We start from the raw sequence: 14247 nt of genomic DNA on the forward strand, positions 1-14247 counted from the left end.
CTGGATCTTCCTCTCGGCCCTCTCCCTCCTTTCTGCTGCTTCAAAGAAGTTTCTCTGCCTGAGAAACACAGCCCCAGTGTATTTTACATCAGCTGGAGAATAAAATTTAGCACCTCTTATGAGTGCGAAAAAGGAAGGTGAGGGTGAGGGGTTTGGCGGTGAGAAAAAAGCAGGAGTGTGTTAATGATGTTGATGAATTACTGTTTGTTGAAATGCTACTCCCTGCATTTCTTCAGTGGAAATTACTCTTTCCTAGATGGAGAAGCAATCAGTAGCTTGACTTCATTACAAATGCCAAAAAACATTACTCACGTTAGCAAAACAGCTTTTTGTTTTGTCCTTTTATCTCTTTAAAAGCCTCAGAACCTGTTACTGTTTCAGTAACAGCTTGGAAATGAGTTGGTTTTTTTGTTTTCCATTTTGGGTTCTGGGTTTTTTTGCTAAGTAGGAAAAGCAAATAATCCCTGATTTCATTCCCTGTTAAAATACATCAGTATAGATCCTTCTGTGAATTCTCAATCACATTTCCAGCTCTGTTGAGGTCAGAGCAGCAGGCACAGCAAACCCTGTGAGCTGACCAGCAGCTCTGCACATGGAGGGGTGCTGAGGTGGTGGGTCGACGCATTTTTGGCTTGGGGGGATGTCTGTGTTTCTTTTCATTTGACATCATTAATTCCATCAGCACCCATTTTCAGGGTTGAACAGCTGCCAGTGCACCTGTACAGAAAGCCCTGGCAGCAGCTTGCATGTTTTTTCTATGGATTTTAGCAAAAATCCAAACATGGCAAGGACTTCAAGTGAGCTTTTCACACACTGAGATCTGACTGAGTAAACAGCTGTTTTATGTCTCACTTGAGACTGTCACTTTTTTCCATATTAGATGTACTTCCCGGTGATACCTGTGTCTGAGCACAGGAGTCTCTTCTGACTCTAAGGGCAAGTATTAAACTCATTGCTGCTCCCAAACTGTTTGGACAGACCCAACAGGTCTGCAGAGGTCCAAACCTGAGAAAAAAAATCCAGTGTCAAAAAAATCCAGACTTAACCTTGTTTTGCCCAAGAAAATGTGTGAATTTTGGGACCAAATTTGTTCAGAAGAAAAGATTGCATTTGGACAAAAGGCATTTACTCTCAACTGTGACCAGGGAAAGGACGCATGGCAGAGGTATTTCAGTGTTTCCCTTATGTCCAGCCTGCAATCACTTTGGTCCTCAATGTAGCATTAGAGGTTTTCTGTGCATTGCTCATATACTCCACTGGATAAAATTCCCTCTCAAGGGACCTGAAGACACGTGGCCAAGTGGTGGGGCTGGACTGTCCCTGGGCACAGGGAGCAGAGCTATGTCCAAGGCTCCAACTCCTCTAGTGGAGCAGGTGCAGCCACAGAGGTGGCAAAGACAGGAGAGATCCTAGCATGTTCCCACACTATGTTATGGAACATTGTCAGACTCCAACAGGGGACCATGTCTTGCTGAACACCGGCTGAGCAGTAGGAACCAAGACATTTTCATGAAGTCAACTGTGGTGAACAGCCCTGTCAATGCCATTACTGCCTGGAAAGATTTCTTTTCCAGAAGTACTTTAAGGGGGAGGACCTTGGGGTACTCCCCACGGCCTAAGGAGTTTGTCAGCGGGTGTCACAGTGTGAAGATCAGGGAGAACAAAGCCTGCTCTGTCCTCTCCTAAGCTGTCCAATAAGAAAGGTGGTGAAAAACACCACTTGAGGAGATAGAGAGCACATGGAGGAAGAAAGGTGACAAACACCAGAGAACATCAACTGGTTCCAAGGTATGGGGCTAAGTTCATAAACTGTGAGGGGAAATGGGAACATCAGGGGCATGATGTGGCCAGCTGAGTTTGTAGAAGGGAACCAGAGATCTGCAGCAGGGTGCTGGGTGCAGATACCAGGGAGAAAGTATGGGGCAGATATTGTGTTACAAACAAGTTAAGCAGCAGTTGCCTCAGGATATTTGCAGGCTCTGCAACTTCTTCCTTTGTCATTGACCATTGCCAGAAAAATCTTGGACTCTCTTTCTACAGGGAACACATTTCAGGCGCATGGAGCAGGGGATTTAAGGAATGACACACTGACTGACAATATAGTGGTAGAGTGTCTTTCTGGACAGGGAAAGGGAATCAGACACAGGCTTGGTGCTGTAAACCCCCTTGTAGCACAGGGACTGGCTGCAGGCAGGTTTTTTGTGCAGCAAAAGCAGAGGTAAGAGCAAGAGTCACAAGAAATGGAAATTTTATATTCTCCTGGACTTGGCCCATGTGATGCCACATCCTGGGAATGATTGGGAAAAATGTGAAACAATGAAATCTCCAGGGATGTCTCCTGAAACCAGAAATCAGGGGAAAGCTCAATAGTTTTGCTGAGAACTGCAGAGATCATGGAGGCCTGAGATGTCTGTTGAAAGGACAACAACATCTAATTCAGTGACCAGGCCCAGCTGTAACCACCTCCCTGACAGCAGTTAATGGTGGGCACCTGGGAGACTGATCCCCCTGAAAGCACTGCTGATGCTCAGGGCTGAGGAGCAGCAGAGTGAGAAAGGTTTAGGGGTCTCTGCCTTGCCTCAGGACACTACTGAAGTGCTAAAACATTGAAACCCAATAGGTATTGGGGGCAGTTGGAGGAGGTGGCCCAAAGGGAGCAGAAATCCAAGTAGAAGGAAGTTGGAGACTTGGTCTTCCTTGTGGTGAGAGCCAAGAGTGGATGAAGACTCTTAGAACAAGGAAATAAAGCCCTTTGGGCAAGAAAGAAGGGTTGGACCATTTGTCTCCTGTGTGTGGGAGACAAACCAGCAGCACACTGGAGCTGCTGTGTTGAAGGGTGACTATTTCTCCATGATGAAATCTGCTTTTGATCTCTCCTCCTGAGCATGCAGTGGCTGGAAGGGGATTGGACACGTGTGTGTGTTTGTAGGAATGCTTTGTGTTCCGTTGCCTCTTAAGCACAAACATTACTTTACTTAACCATAACAAGGGGTCATGCCAGCCTCGGTACGCCGTGCTGACCCCAAAAAGCCGAACAGCCGCAGCTGCGCGGGCCCCACATGCCCGAGCCGCGGTTCCCCAGCAGAGAGCAGCGTTGCTCCAGCAGAGAGCGGTGCCTGCGCCTTCCCGGCTGCTGGAATTGGCTCCTGCAGCTCTGCAGAGCGGCTCTGACCAAGGAACAGCTGAGAGGGAACTGACCACATGGAGCATCGATTTTCTCAAGGTGCCGAGGAATGACCAGGATCAAAAACTTTATTGTATCGAGACGATTTAATGAAAGAAAAAACGATCTATAGCTTGAATGAAAAGGTTTTGATCCCTGTGCCAGGGAGGTGAAAGGTAAAGCCACTTAGTCATGAAGGTCAGAGCTTTTTATCGTGGTTTGTTTTTTTTTTTATTCTAGGGTCACCCTTAGCATGAGAAAAATTAGAGTTCATTTTATCACGTGCTTTCCCTCCGAAGATTTAAAACTTCCGGTCCAGCAAGCAGTGAGATGTGCCAGTGTCAGTGCCTGGGGCCTGACCATCAGAGGTGAAGGTCACCTGCAAATGTAACTGATCCCAGCTGGGGTCTGGCCCACTGACACTGGCATCATTTACTCTCTCCTTTTCTGTGTCCTGTCGGAGGTAACCCAACAAAGGGGGAGCACGATTCCAAAGGCTGTGCAGCCTTTGGAAGCATTTGAGACTATGTGGTTAGTCAAGAGCAAGTCTGAGATGGACCTGGTGGAAGCCAGCTGCTGATCCCACACGCTGTGAGCTGGCAAAGTTACTTTTCTCAAGGGCCCAGTGAGAAATGCTTGGTGTACAGTCAATGTTTCCTTTACAGTCCCTGATTCCCTCTCCTCTACAGGCTGAAAGTCCAGGGGGGTGGAGTCGGGGTTTTTTACTGGGGAGAGCAAAGCAAGAGCTGTGTCCTAGGGCAGGGCTGGTCCCTTTGGAGCAGCCCAGCACCATCAGAGGGGGCTCAGCCTGAAGGGCTGTGTGTGCAGCTGCTGTCCTGGAGAACAGCAGAGCCGGTGGTGGGACATGTGGCACAGCCCTGTGAATCACTTTCATCAGTGGGGACAGCAAAAGAACCACTTAAGAGCCCTGCATCCCCTACTCAGCCCACTGGGGCTGCACCCCTCAGTGAGGACCAGCCTGCACAGGGTCACCCTTGGTGTCCAGCTCATCCCCACTCACTTCTGGGACTCCCTGGCAGGCTGCTGTTCCTCGTCTGCCTGTGTCCCACTGATGTCTGTGAAGTGCATCTTCCTGCAGGCTTGTTGGGGCTTCTCTGCTGATGTTTCCCTGTTTGTTTGTTTTTTCAGTCTCTGAAATCCCTGGGCTAATGCTACTTGGTGAAATAGGATCCTTCTGCCAGTGGGGAAGGGATAAAAATAATGTTGTTGTTTTCCTCTTGGTGTCCTTGGACTTGAGTGTTTCTTAGGAATCAGTCGTGTTCCAAAGAGGCACGTTGATTTCTGGGCTCTGCAGTCCTTGGCACAAGCCAGTGCTGGGTCAGGCTGCAGTGTTTGCATGGGAGCTAACACATTCATTGCTTTGTCTTACCTTGTAGTAGCACTTCCTTAGGAAAAGTCCTGGCATGCCAGAACTGGTGGGTTCATTAATCAGGCCAGCAGTGAGACAGCAGAGCACCAAGAAAAACCCACGTGCCTGTGAGCATGTTGGATTTGTGTCAGAGCTCCTTGTGCCTGCTGGGACATAGAGAGGTTGATATTGGGGTGATACTTTCAGAGGAATAAAAGAAGAATTCTGGGAAAGGATTCATTCTGCATCAGCACAGACTAAGTGCAGAGTATGTCACTGGTCTTGATCTACTTTACAGCTATTGAGGGGAATGGATGACCAGGCTTACAGAGCTTCACTGCATGTGTTTCAGTGCAAGGGAGAGCTGTGTCACAGCAAAGCCTTCCCAAGCACTTCAGATACGTTTCTGGATCCTGTGCTGCCAGTCACAAGTTTTATTCCAGTTGCTCTTTGAAGTGATTTATGTATAGTGAGTGCTACACATCCCGGGGCACTTTGAAGACCTGCCATTACTCACTCCCATCACTCCATCTGTCCTAATGCTGTGCAGGGCTTAACTTAAAGGGCTTTTCCAATGCACCAAGAAACCCAGAAGTGCAACACAAACAACCTGCTGGAGGAAAGTGCCATGGACTCGGTTCTCCTGCAGGGCTGAGACAAAGAGAGAAGAACAGGTGTTAGCTGTGCTGCCCAGTGATGTGGTGGGGCATGTTTAGATACCTTTGGTTATGTGTAGCTGTGCAGGATGGATAAAATCAGGCAGATGGCTAAATGAGCCCTTTTTCTGAAGGAGAGTGAGTGAAATGTGGTAACCCATCTGAAAGAACAAGACTGGGAGAAAAATGAAATTTTCCCATTTGTTCAAATGTGCTTGCTGTGGAACTTGTTTCACGTTGCTGCAGTCCTACTGGGATGGCTGGGAATACAGTGAGAGGTGAACTGGTCCTGCATTTCTCTGGGGAGCGGAGTAGTGCAGGGGGATGCCTAGTCTCCTTTGAGTTTGTGCTTCTGTGGTTCTTTGCTTTCTAACAAGATGTAAAACCTGCTTGGAGGATTTCCTCTGTCTGGGACATTATAATGGCTGTATCCCATGTAGAAGTTTGCTTTCTAAAGAAGGAAGGGCTTCTGCTACAGCTTCAGAGGGACAAAAGGGAAGGAGGATTAAGGTCTTTCCCATCTCTTAATCTATGACCTGATCCCCAAAGACTCTTGGTCATAAAAGGCATTTTTGCATGAAATTATGAAATATGAAGATTAAATGTGCTTTTTTATACAGGAGTCTTGAGGGAAATAACAAAGGCTTTGTGCCTAGTGACTGTACCATGTAAGCTTCTCCACTCTTTAAACTGTCATTGAGATAATAGTTCTAGTGTCATGACAGTGGTAATTTCTCTGCTGACAGGCTGTACACTCCAGCAGTAGCTCAGTTTTAACTACTGGAATGAGGAATTCCTGCTGAGATCCAGTGGCCATGCCCCAGGCTACGTCCCTACATCTTCCTGCCATTTGGCTGCTGTGCTGTTCTCCTGCCAATGCTCTGATTGTATGAAGGGAGTACTTTTAGTCTTGGAATAGTTGAGACCTGTTGCAAAGCCCAGTAAATTTGTTGCAGCTATTTTTATGGATTCCTATAGGCTTGGCTCTACATGAAACTTGGAAACAACCTTGGGTAAACAGGCCAGGCTAATATTCTACAGGCTAATCATAAATGCTTGAAGGACAAGATAAGGTGTGAAACAGCAAGTGTGTAAAAAATCCACAATTGTTATTTTTAAAAGATTTATCTGAAATTGTCACAGCTATCTTGTGTATGTGGGCTTTATACTAAAACTCAGAAACAAGTGCCAACTTTCATCTCTGAGAGACCTTTGGCTCATATGCCAAGATCTGTGCTATAGCTGGCATACTTTTGTTTACTCATGTTTCTGTAGCACTCATTCTATCAAAAGCGACTGCTAGATTTCTGAAAAAGACAACCTGAGCCATTAGAGTGGGTGAACCTTTTGAATAAATCACCCCTAGAAACCATATTCATGGCACCCAGGAAATGTATATAAGGAGGTACTGATTAATGGGCCTAATTTGTTGCCACAAAGGGAACATCACAGCTCTTTGTGCTCTGACACAAGTTAAATGTTAATGAGTCCCCAGAGGTGTTGGACTTTGAGTTTCAATTACTGTAACCACATGCATGGCTCAGCCACTGTGCATAAACCCAAGTAGACCACACTCAAAAGTGACACATTTATTGGGGCAGTAGGTCTTATTCCTATGGACAGATATAATCTTGAGATAGATCCATTAATCCATCAAACCTGTAGGCACATCAGCAGTTTGAGGACACAGAGTTGGTGGGTGGGTTTATCAGCTATTAGGCACTCAACTTCTGAGTATTAGTATATTGGCAGTAACACTTCAAAGACAGTCTAGGATATAGAAACCTGGCACTGAAATTTTTTAAGTCACTGGGGAATATTGGCAACTGGATTGTTTTCAATTGCTTTTGGACACTCTTGGAAACCTATAAAAAGAAGGAATTTTGGCTTTGATTTCAAGGCACAAAACGTGTTTAGAAAAGTTGCTTTAGTTAGAGATTGACATCCTCTAAAAGAAAAGGCATGGCTGGTTAATTGGTGAAATCACAGTGGTGCCAGACTGGAGGATTAAGGAAATACTCTCCTGTTTTAGTAGATGGCAGCACACAGAGAGCTATTGGGTCTTCTTTTAGCCTGGGGAGAGAGGTTAGAATTGCTTTGTCTTATTGGAATGTGCTGTGCATCCTCAGGGATAAGATAGGATAAAACAGAAGCAAAGAGAGAAAAGGGAACTGCACTGAAGAAATACTAGTGTGGCATGCTGTATGGTGCACATCCATAATCAAAGGTTTCTAGGTAGGGTACAAACTTTGGGCTCTTAAAACGGGATGTTGCAGTGGTCTGCTGGCTCGACTCACAGGGATGGCATGTTTATCTTTAATGTGTTTCAATGATTCTGTAATTTTAATGCTATTAGACCATTCCTGTGGTTTGCTTTGTTCTATGGAACCTGAAGAGTGTTTTCAAAGTCACTTTGGCCTCTCTTGCACTCAGATGAGAGGAGCTATTCTAGTTGGATGAGAGAATTGATGGAGGGCTGAAAACCAAAACATACCAGAAAAAACTGCCAGGCAGAGAACACAATGGGGATCACATTAAAGCCAATATGCTCCAACTTCAGGGTTAATACTATTACCAGGGGTAAGGAATTTTCAAGGCTGTTCATTTTGAATGCCTGTCTTCTCTGTGCAACACAGGACTTGGAACAAAGCTGTGACATGTAGGCATAAAAGAGAAGGAGCTTGAAGCAGAATCTCTTGAACTGACCCATTCATGTGTGTGTAGGAGAACGAGATGATATAGATATACTTGGTGCAACTATTTGTATACTTGCATGCAGGGCTTTATTTTGTGTTTCCAGGAGAGACCTGGTTGAGGCTGACTTTAAGAGCTGGCAAGGGATGGAGCACTTTGGCTCCAGTTCAGGAAAGCATAATGTTCAGCACTCAGGAGGATTTATTTGCATCCTTAAAGTCAAGCACATTTGAGTGCCCTCTTGGCCCACAGCCCACTTGTGTAGCACCTTGCAGAACCAAGTTTAGAACGGTGGAGGGGGCAGAGAAGTCTTAACTAATGGCATTGTGTCCAGTGCCTGAAAATAGATGTGGTGCGTTGGCCTTAAGCCCTCTCCTTCTGTTGCTGTTGTTGTTCTTCTTCTGGAAACTTTCCAAACTGATTGGGAAAAGTCCTTGCAGGACTGAACCCCGTATCTCGTAGGCTTGTGCAAAGCTCTTGCTGACTTCATTGGGGCAGGGTTTGGTGGTTGGCCTTTAGAGTCTAATCAGAAAGGCATGTCTATCCTGTGACAAGAGAAAGGCTTTGGTGGCTGTAACTCTCCGTTGCCAGCTCAGCAAATGTATCTTCACTGAAGTGGTAGATGGTCAGCTGCTTTGTGGGCTCTTCCACTGCTGATTCTCGCAGGGTCAGGGGGCAGCTGGCACAGGGCGCTGCCCACACATCTGCAACCAGGTGCTGCGGCAAGGCAGAGCCCTGGGCCGTCTTCCTCATCTCTCCCTGCCTTCCCCATACAGTGCCACGCCACCCATCCACAGGCAGATGTGGCAGGGCTTGGACTCGGGTGTGCTGTGGCAGCTCTTTTACTGGTAAGCTGAAAACATTCCAACCTCTGCCAGTGACAGGCAGTTGTGTCCTTGGTCCTGCGATCTTATGAATCGGAAGCCAAAACGTCACCGTTCCTCTTATGGCTGAGCAGGCATGAGGTGCAGTGGGATTTTTGTTCCCGTTCTTTTAGTCTAGCAGGCGTTTGCTTTCTTTGGTACAACACAACTGCTGTCTTCTCTGTGGCATGTTATGCCTGGCAAGAGTGGGAATGGTGGGACTGAGGCTTGGAGCACCTTCTCGCTTCACAGTGGGAAGGCTGAATTACTGCTAAAAGGAGAGCCTTTGTTCTTATATTAGTGTATTTTTGTCAGCTGTAGCCAACCACAGCCTGTTTTCTTAGACACTTTACATGTGGAAAAACTCTGCATTCTGGATGTGCTTTCATGTAACTTTTATGTAGCCCTGTGCAAGAGTCGATAACCCAACGAGGAAATGGCTCCTACTTGCGGTTGGTGTTTTTAGAAGGCCACTTGCTGGTGCCTGTTTTAATGTAATTTTCCCATTTTCCAAGGGTGTTAAATAGAAAACTAATGTGATCTAGAACTGAAAAGCTCAAGCTTTGATGTTTTTGATCATCAGGCAGAGAGTATGGCTTTGAGAGACGAACTCTGTTTCAGCCAATTTCTCCTCTGACTTGAGTGAGCTCCCTGCCTTCTCAGTCTCTGTGTGTTTGCTTTCAGATAGTTGGTGAAGTGTTTGATCCCACAGCATTTCAGAACAATTCTTAACTTCACGTTGGTCTACCTCAGAAAGAAAACTGTACTCTTGCTGTGGAAGCTTTAAGTAATCTGCTTTCCATGCAAATTTTTGCAGACTGTATTTTGAAAGCAACAGAAAAACTAACTCTATTCTGCAAGTCACTAACCCCAACATACCCTTTAAATAGCTACAAATTCTTTTCTCCCAAGAATTAACCACTACATACTAATGTACCCCTATCTTCTTTCCCTCTCCTATAACTTCTTGTGTTCAGACACTATTTAATTCAAAGTCATCTCTTGTATCTCAGCATTTCCTTCACATATATCTTTCTGATTATTTATTTTCTGAACGGGAGAAATATTTGGAATCTACAATAAATTAAACACCTTTTATTGACTCTTTTCCAGTATATTCCCAGGAGAGCAAAGTAAGACAGAATGTATTAAAAAATGTTCAAAAAAGTCCCTTGCTTGTCCAGCTTAGCAAGAAAAGTGGCTGCTATTAAACTGTTCCCTGATGATGATGGCAGCTAGCAGGCATTTCTGACAGCTTTTTTACTACTGTTCAATGTAAAGATCAGGGGGGATCTCAAAGTACTTTAAGCTCACACCACTGAAATCATGCCAGTCAGAATAAGAGGCTCATTACCAGGACCATCAAATAACCCCACACATTCACCTGATGCAGGACCTGAACTTCTAAGAATATTTCTATTCAAACTCATCCATCACAGACGCTTTCCCATCCCAGGACAAGTAGCAGGACTAGCTTTACTTCCAGAAGACTGAACTCCAGGACTAGGAGAAGTACCATAAACTCGATTTCACAGAAGTTCTTCACAAGTGAAACCACATCTGTGAGTAGATTGAATGCACTGGAAGGACACAAAGCTCAAACAAACAGCATTTCACTGGTGGTAAAGGGAGTGGCTACTTTGCTGGAAACTTTTCTCTCAGCAACAGGAGAGTTTTCAAAGGATCACTGATTTATCTGCTGTTTTTCAGGTACACAGCACTGGATGAGAGCAGAGTTGGAGAGGAAAACACCTTTTGTACAGTGAGAAGCTGCCCATTGGTTTCTTATCTTTCATGATCCCATTGACATGGCATCAACTTTTTTGAATATCTGGAGGTAAATGTAAACCAGTTATTTTCACCCAGACAGAAGAGAGCTTTCCAAAGCCCATGGGGATGACCTTATGCAGCTTTAGCTTAGTGTGCACTGGGTAAAGCAAGGACACTTTATACCAGGCACACTGTCTCTAGCCAGGAGACTGCTGGGGGGTCAGAGAAGCATCCCCTCAACTGCAGGTGCTCCAGGCTACTCTGGGCAGTACTAAAGTGCATTGCAGCAGCCTCTCCTGGCCCTGCAAATAGAGATACTCATCCTAAACTCGACAGCCATGCTGACTTTATCTTCCCTTCATGCAGGGTGGAGAGGTACATAAACTTAGGGAAGAACAGAAAGCTTTGGAGAATGAGTGAGGTAGAAAAATAAAACCTCACAGCTGTGCTTCCTCCTCACCAGTCTGATTTTGCCTCAAACCCTGTGCAATGAATCCCAGGCTGTTCTTGTCCCCTTACAAAGCTCTTGGTGCTGGCAAGAGGACAGAGTGACAGCCGTGATATAATGGCAAGAGTGAATTCCATTTCTGGAAAAGGAATAGGGGATAATGCTTGAATTTGAATACACATGAGTTTTTCTCCATACTAGTGCATGTTCATGCAATAACTTCCCTCATTTCAGCTGTAAGCTTATGTTGTGTGAGCCACTCCTGATTTCCTGTACCAAAGTGGAAAGATAGAGGAGAGTTTTCTCTACAGACCTGGTAGATCAACTTTTCTAGGTTCCTCCTTATTATGGTTATATAAACTGCTGAAAAATATAAATTAATCTCTTTTCAGCAACTCACAGCCACTCAGCTTTTGACAGAAATAGGAAATCACAGCTAGAAAATCTAAATCCTGCCTTTGTTTCCTAGACTTGAAACTACAGATTAATTTGACAGATGTCTGAGCCTCATTAATATTGCTATTGTCTGACTCTGAATAATGAGCCTGATGATCACTCTGCTCTTCTGAGACATGCATACTTTAATAGTGCACTCATTACTCTAAAAAAAATGAAAATGTGTTTTTTTCACACGGTCATGAAAAATGCATTTGCAAGGGAAATTTGTAATGTTTCCAATGTTGTTAAAATACTGTAGAAAAAAAGCTGGAAAATACTTAAAATCTGTTGCTAAGGAATTGACATGGCTGGGAATGCTTTCATCTTCTTTTGCAGGCTCTCTGCAAGACAAAGCTGCTTTGACTTCCCAAAAACCCAGTGGAACTGCACCTATGCCAGGCTGGCTGGACCAGGAGGAATTCCTGGGGGAACAGGGTCACAGCCAGTGCACTTCCATGTTGTGGTGGTGATCTGGCTCCTACAATGGTTTTGCAAAACCAGAAGCTTTTAGGCACAATCTCAAGAATCCCTAAGACTTCTCTCCAAAGCTCTGAGAGGCTTGCTGGCCTGTGGCACTGTTTTCATGGACGAGCCATCATTTTGCCCCTAAAGTTCACGGGCAGCTTATTCAGACCCGTAGGCCCAGCATTCATAGAGTAGATTTTCAAAACCAGCTGAGCAAATGGTCTCTTTGCACAATGTATTTGCACAGCCCGTGGGGCAGCCCTGCAGCTTGAGGTGCTGATGCTTCTTTGTGTTTTGAATCCACTGGATCCAAAACTAGAGCGGGAGGAAGCAAAACTGGTAACCACTTAAGGGTCTTCAAAGAGGCCTTTTAGGAGGAAAAATGAACTGTAGCCTTTTAGCCGGAATCACTGCTTCAATCTAATGTCTGCACATATTCCAGCAGCTCTCCGGACGCTGTACTTGCATCCCAGGCTGGGATGGGCTTTCCCCTTTCCACTATTAGCCCTTTGTTCAGAATGGAACCTATCAGCCTGATTTGGGAATGCAGACCCACCTCATTGGCCTTTTCACATCTTCCTGCACACAATCCTCTTCTTTCCACCCAATCCAGGCAGACACAACCTGAAGCAGGTCTGGATCCAGCAGCTCTTTAGTCTCCTCTGTTCTGCTGACCCCAAACCACTTCTACTTTAAAACCTCACAACTGGGGGAACTCCAAAAACAATTGCAAAATGGAGTTCTGTCTTCAAGATCAGTTCAGGACTTTACTGAGGGAAAGGAGGCACAAGTGGAAGAGAAATAGGAGAATTACTGCATCTGAATACACACAAGATCTGTTCAGGGAGCCCGTTTTGGTTTGGGAATAAGGCCAGTTCAATAAGTCTACTTGAAGTTCCCAAAAGATCTCAGGAGGACAAATAAAAGATGATTGATAGAAGGCTTTCTGGGTTTTCTGTACATCAAGATCCCAAGGCACAACTCCTGCTCTCCTGGTGCTCCCTTCTCCTCCGCTTTTGGTTAAGATGACAAGAATCATTTGAGGAACTGAAAGAAATGAGAAAGTCAGGGGGAAAATATCATCTCTCAGGTCCAGTTAAATAGTTTTGTCTTGTTTTTCATTCCAATCAGATCCCATGGGAATTTCCAGGCTAAGATTGCCACTTCTGCCACCCAGGCTACTGACTGATGTTTCTTTTTCCAGATTTGCCAAAATTCCCACTCTGACGCAGTTTTCCCCATTTTGTCCTGAGGAGGATTCCATTAATATCTCCCCTCCTTTTGTTGGCAGTCTGTTCCGAAACGCAAAAATCCTTATTTCCTCAGCAGGGGTATAATATCTTCTCTTATTAAAAACACCGAAACACAAGCTTACCCAGAGGTGTGTTTTATTTGACATAAAGAGATGCAGTAAAAATGCTTCCCTGGGACAGCTAGTGTTTCAGCCATCCTGCAAGGATTTGGCAAATGTTTCCAAGGTTCTGCTGGACTCTGTTTGGGATTTTCTTAACCCCTTTCAAAAATGGCATTTTCCACTATTTCCAAGTGCAGATGGATGGAAATTTCCAAGTCTTTTGTCTGGAGTTATAGCAGAGGCAAAGAGAAAGCCTGAATCTCTTTTGGTTAATCAGAGGGGAATGGAGTGAAGAAGGATGATTAAAAGCCTTGTTTCTAAAACTGGCTCCAGCAGTGTCTTATGAACAGGCAGTGAATTTGGCCTCCTGAGACAGTGACCACCAAAGTGTTGCTTCCCATCACCACACATGGAAAGGACGCAGACCTGTTGGAGCAGTTTCAGAAGAGAGCCACCCAGATGATCTGAGAGGTGGAGCACCTGTCCTATTAGGAAGGGCTGAACGATTTGGGATTGTTTAGCTGTAGAAGAGAAAGCTTTAAGGGGACCTTATTGTGGCATTTCAGAACTTCAAGGGAGCCTGTAGGAAAGATGGAGACAGAATTTTTAGCAGGGCCTTTTGTGGTCGAACAAGGAGGAATGAGGGTAGATTTAGATTAGACACAAGGAAGAAGTTTTTTATCATGAGGGTAGTAAAACACTGGAACAGGTTGCCCAGAGAAGTGGTAGATGCCCCATCTGGGGAAACGTTCAAGATCAGACTGGATGGAGATCTGAGCAATGTGATCTTGTGGCAGGTGTCCCTGCTCATTGCAGGGGGGTTCGACTAAATGGCTTTTACAAGTCCCTTCCAACCCAAACTATTCTCTAGTTCTTTGATTCTATGATTGATTGCTAAATTAACTGAAATTTGGAAATGAAATGTAAAAGAACCAAAAATGAAGGGAAAGAAAAGGTTTTCATTGACCCACAGGAAGTTTATTTAATCTGCTTTTTGTTTCAAAAAATGAAATAGCGTTCACCCCGG

The sequence above is a fragment of the Pseudopipra pipra genome, chromosome 5 (genome assembly GCF_036250125.1).
Source record: "Pseudopipra pipra isolate bDixPip1 chromosome 5, bDixPip1.hap1, whole genome shotgun sequence".
Classification (NCBI taxonomy): domain Eukaryota; kingdom Metazoa; phylum Chordata; class Aves; order Passeriformes; family Pipridae; genus Pseudopipra; species Pseudopipra pipra.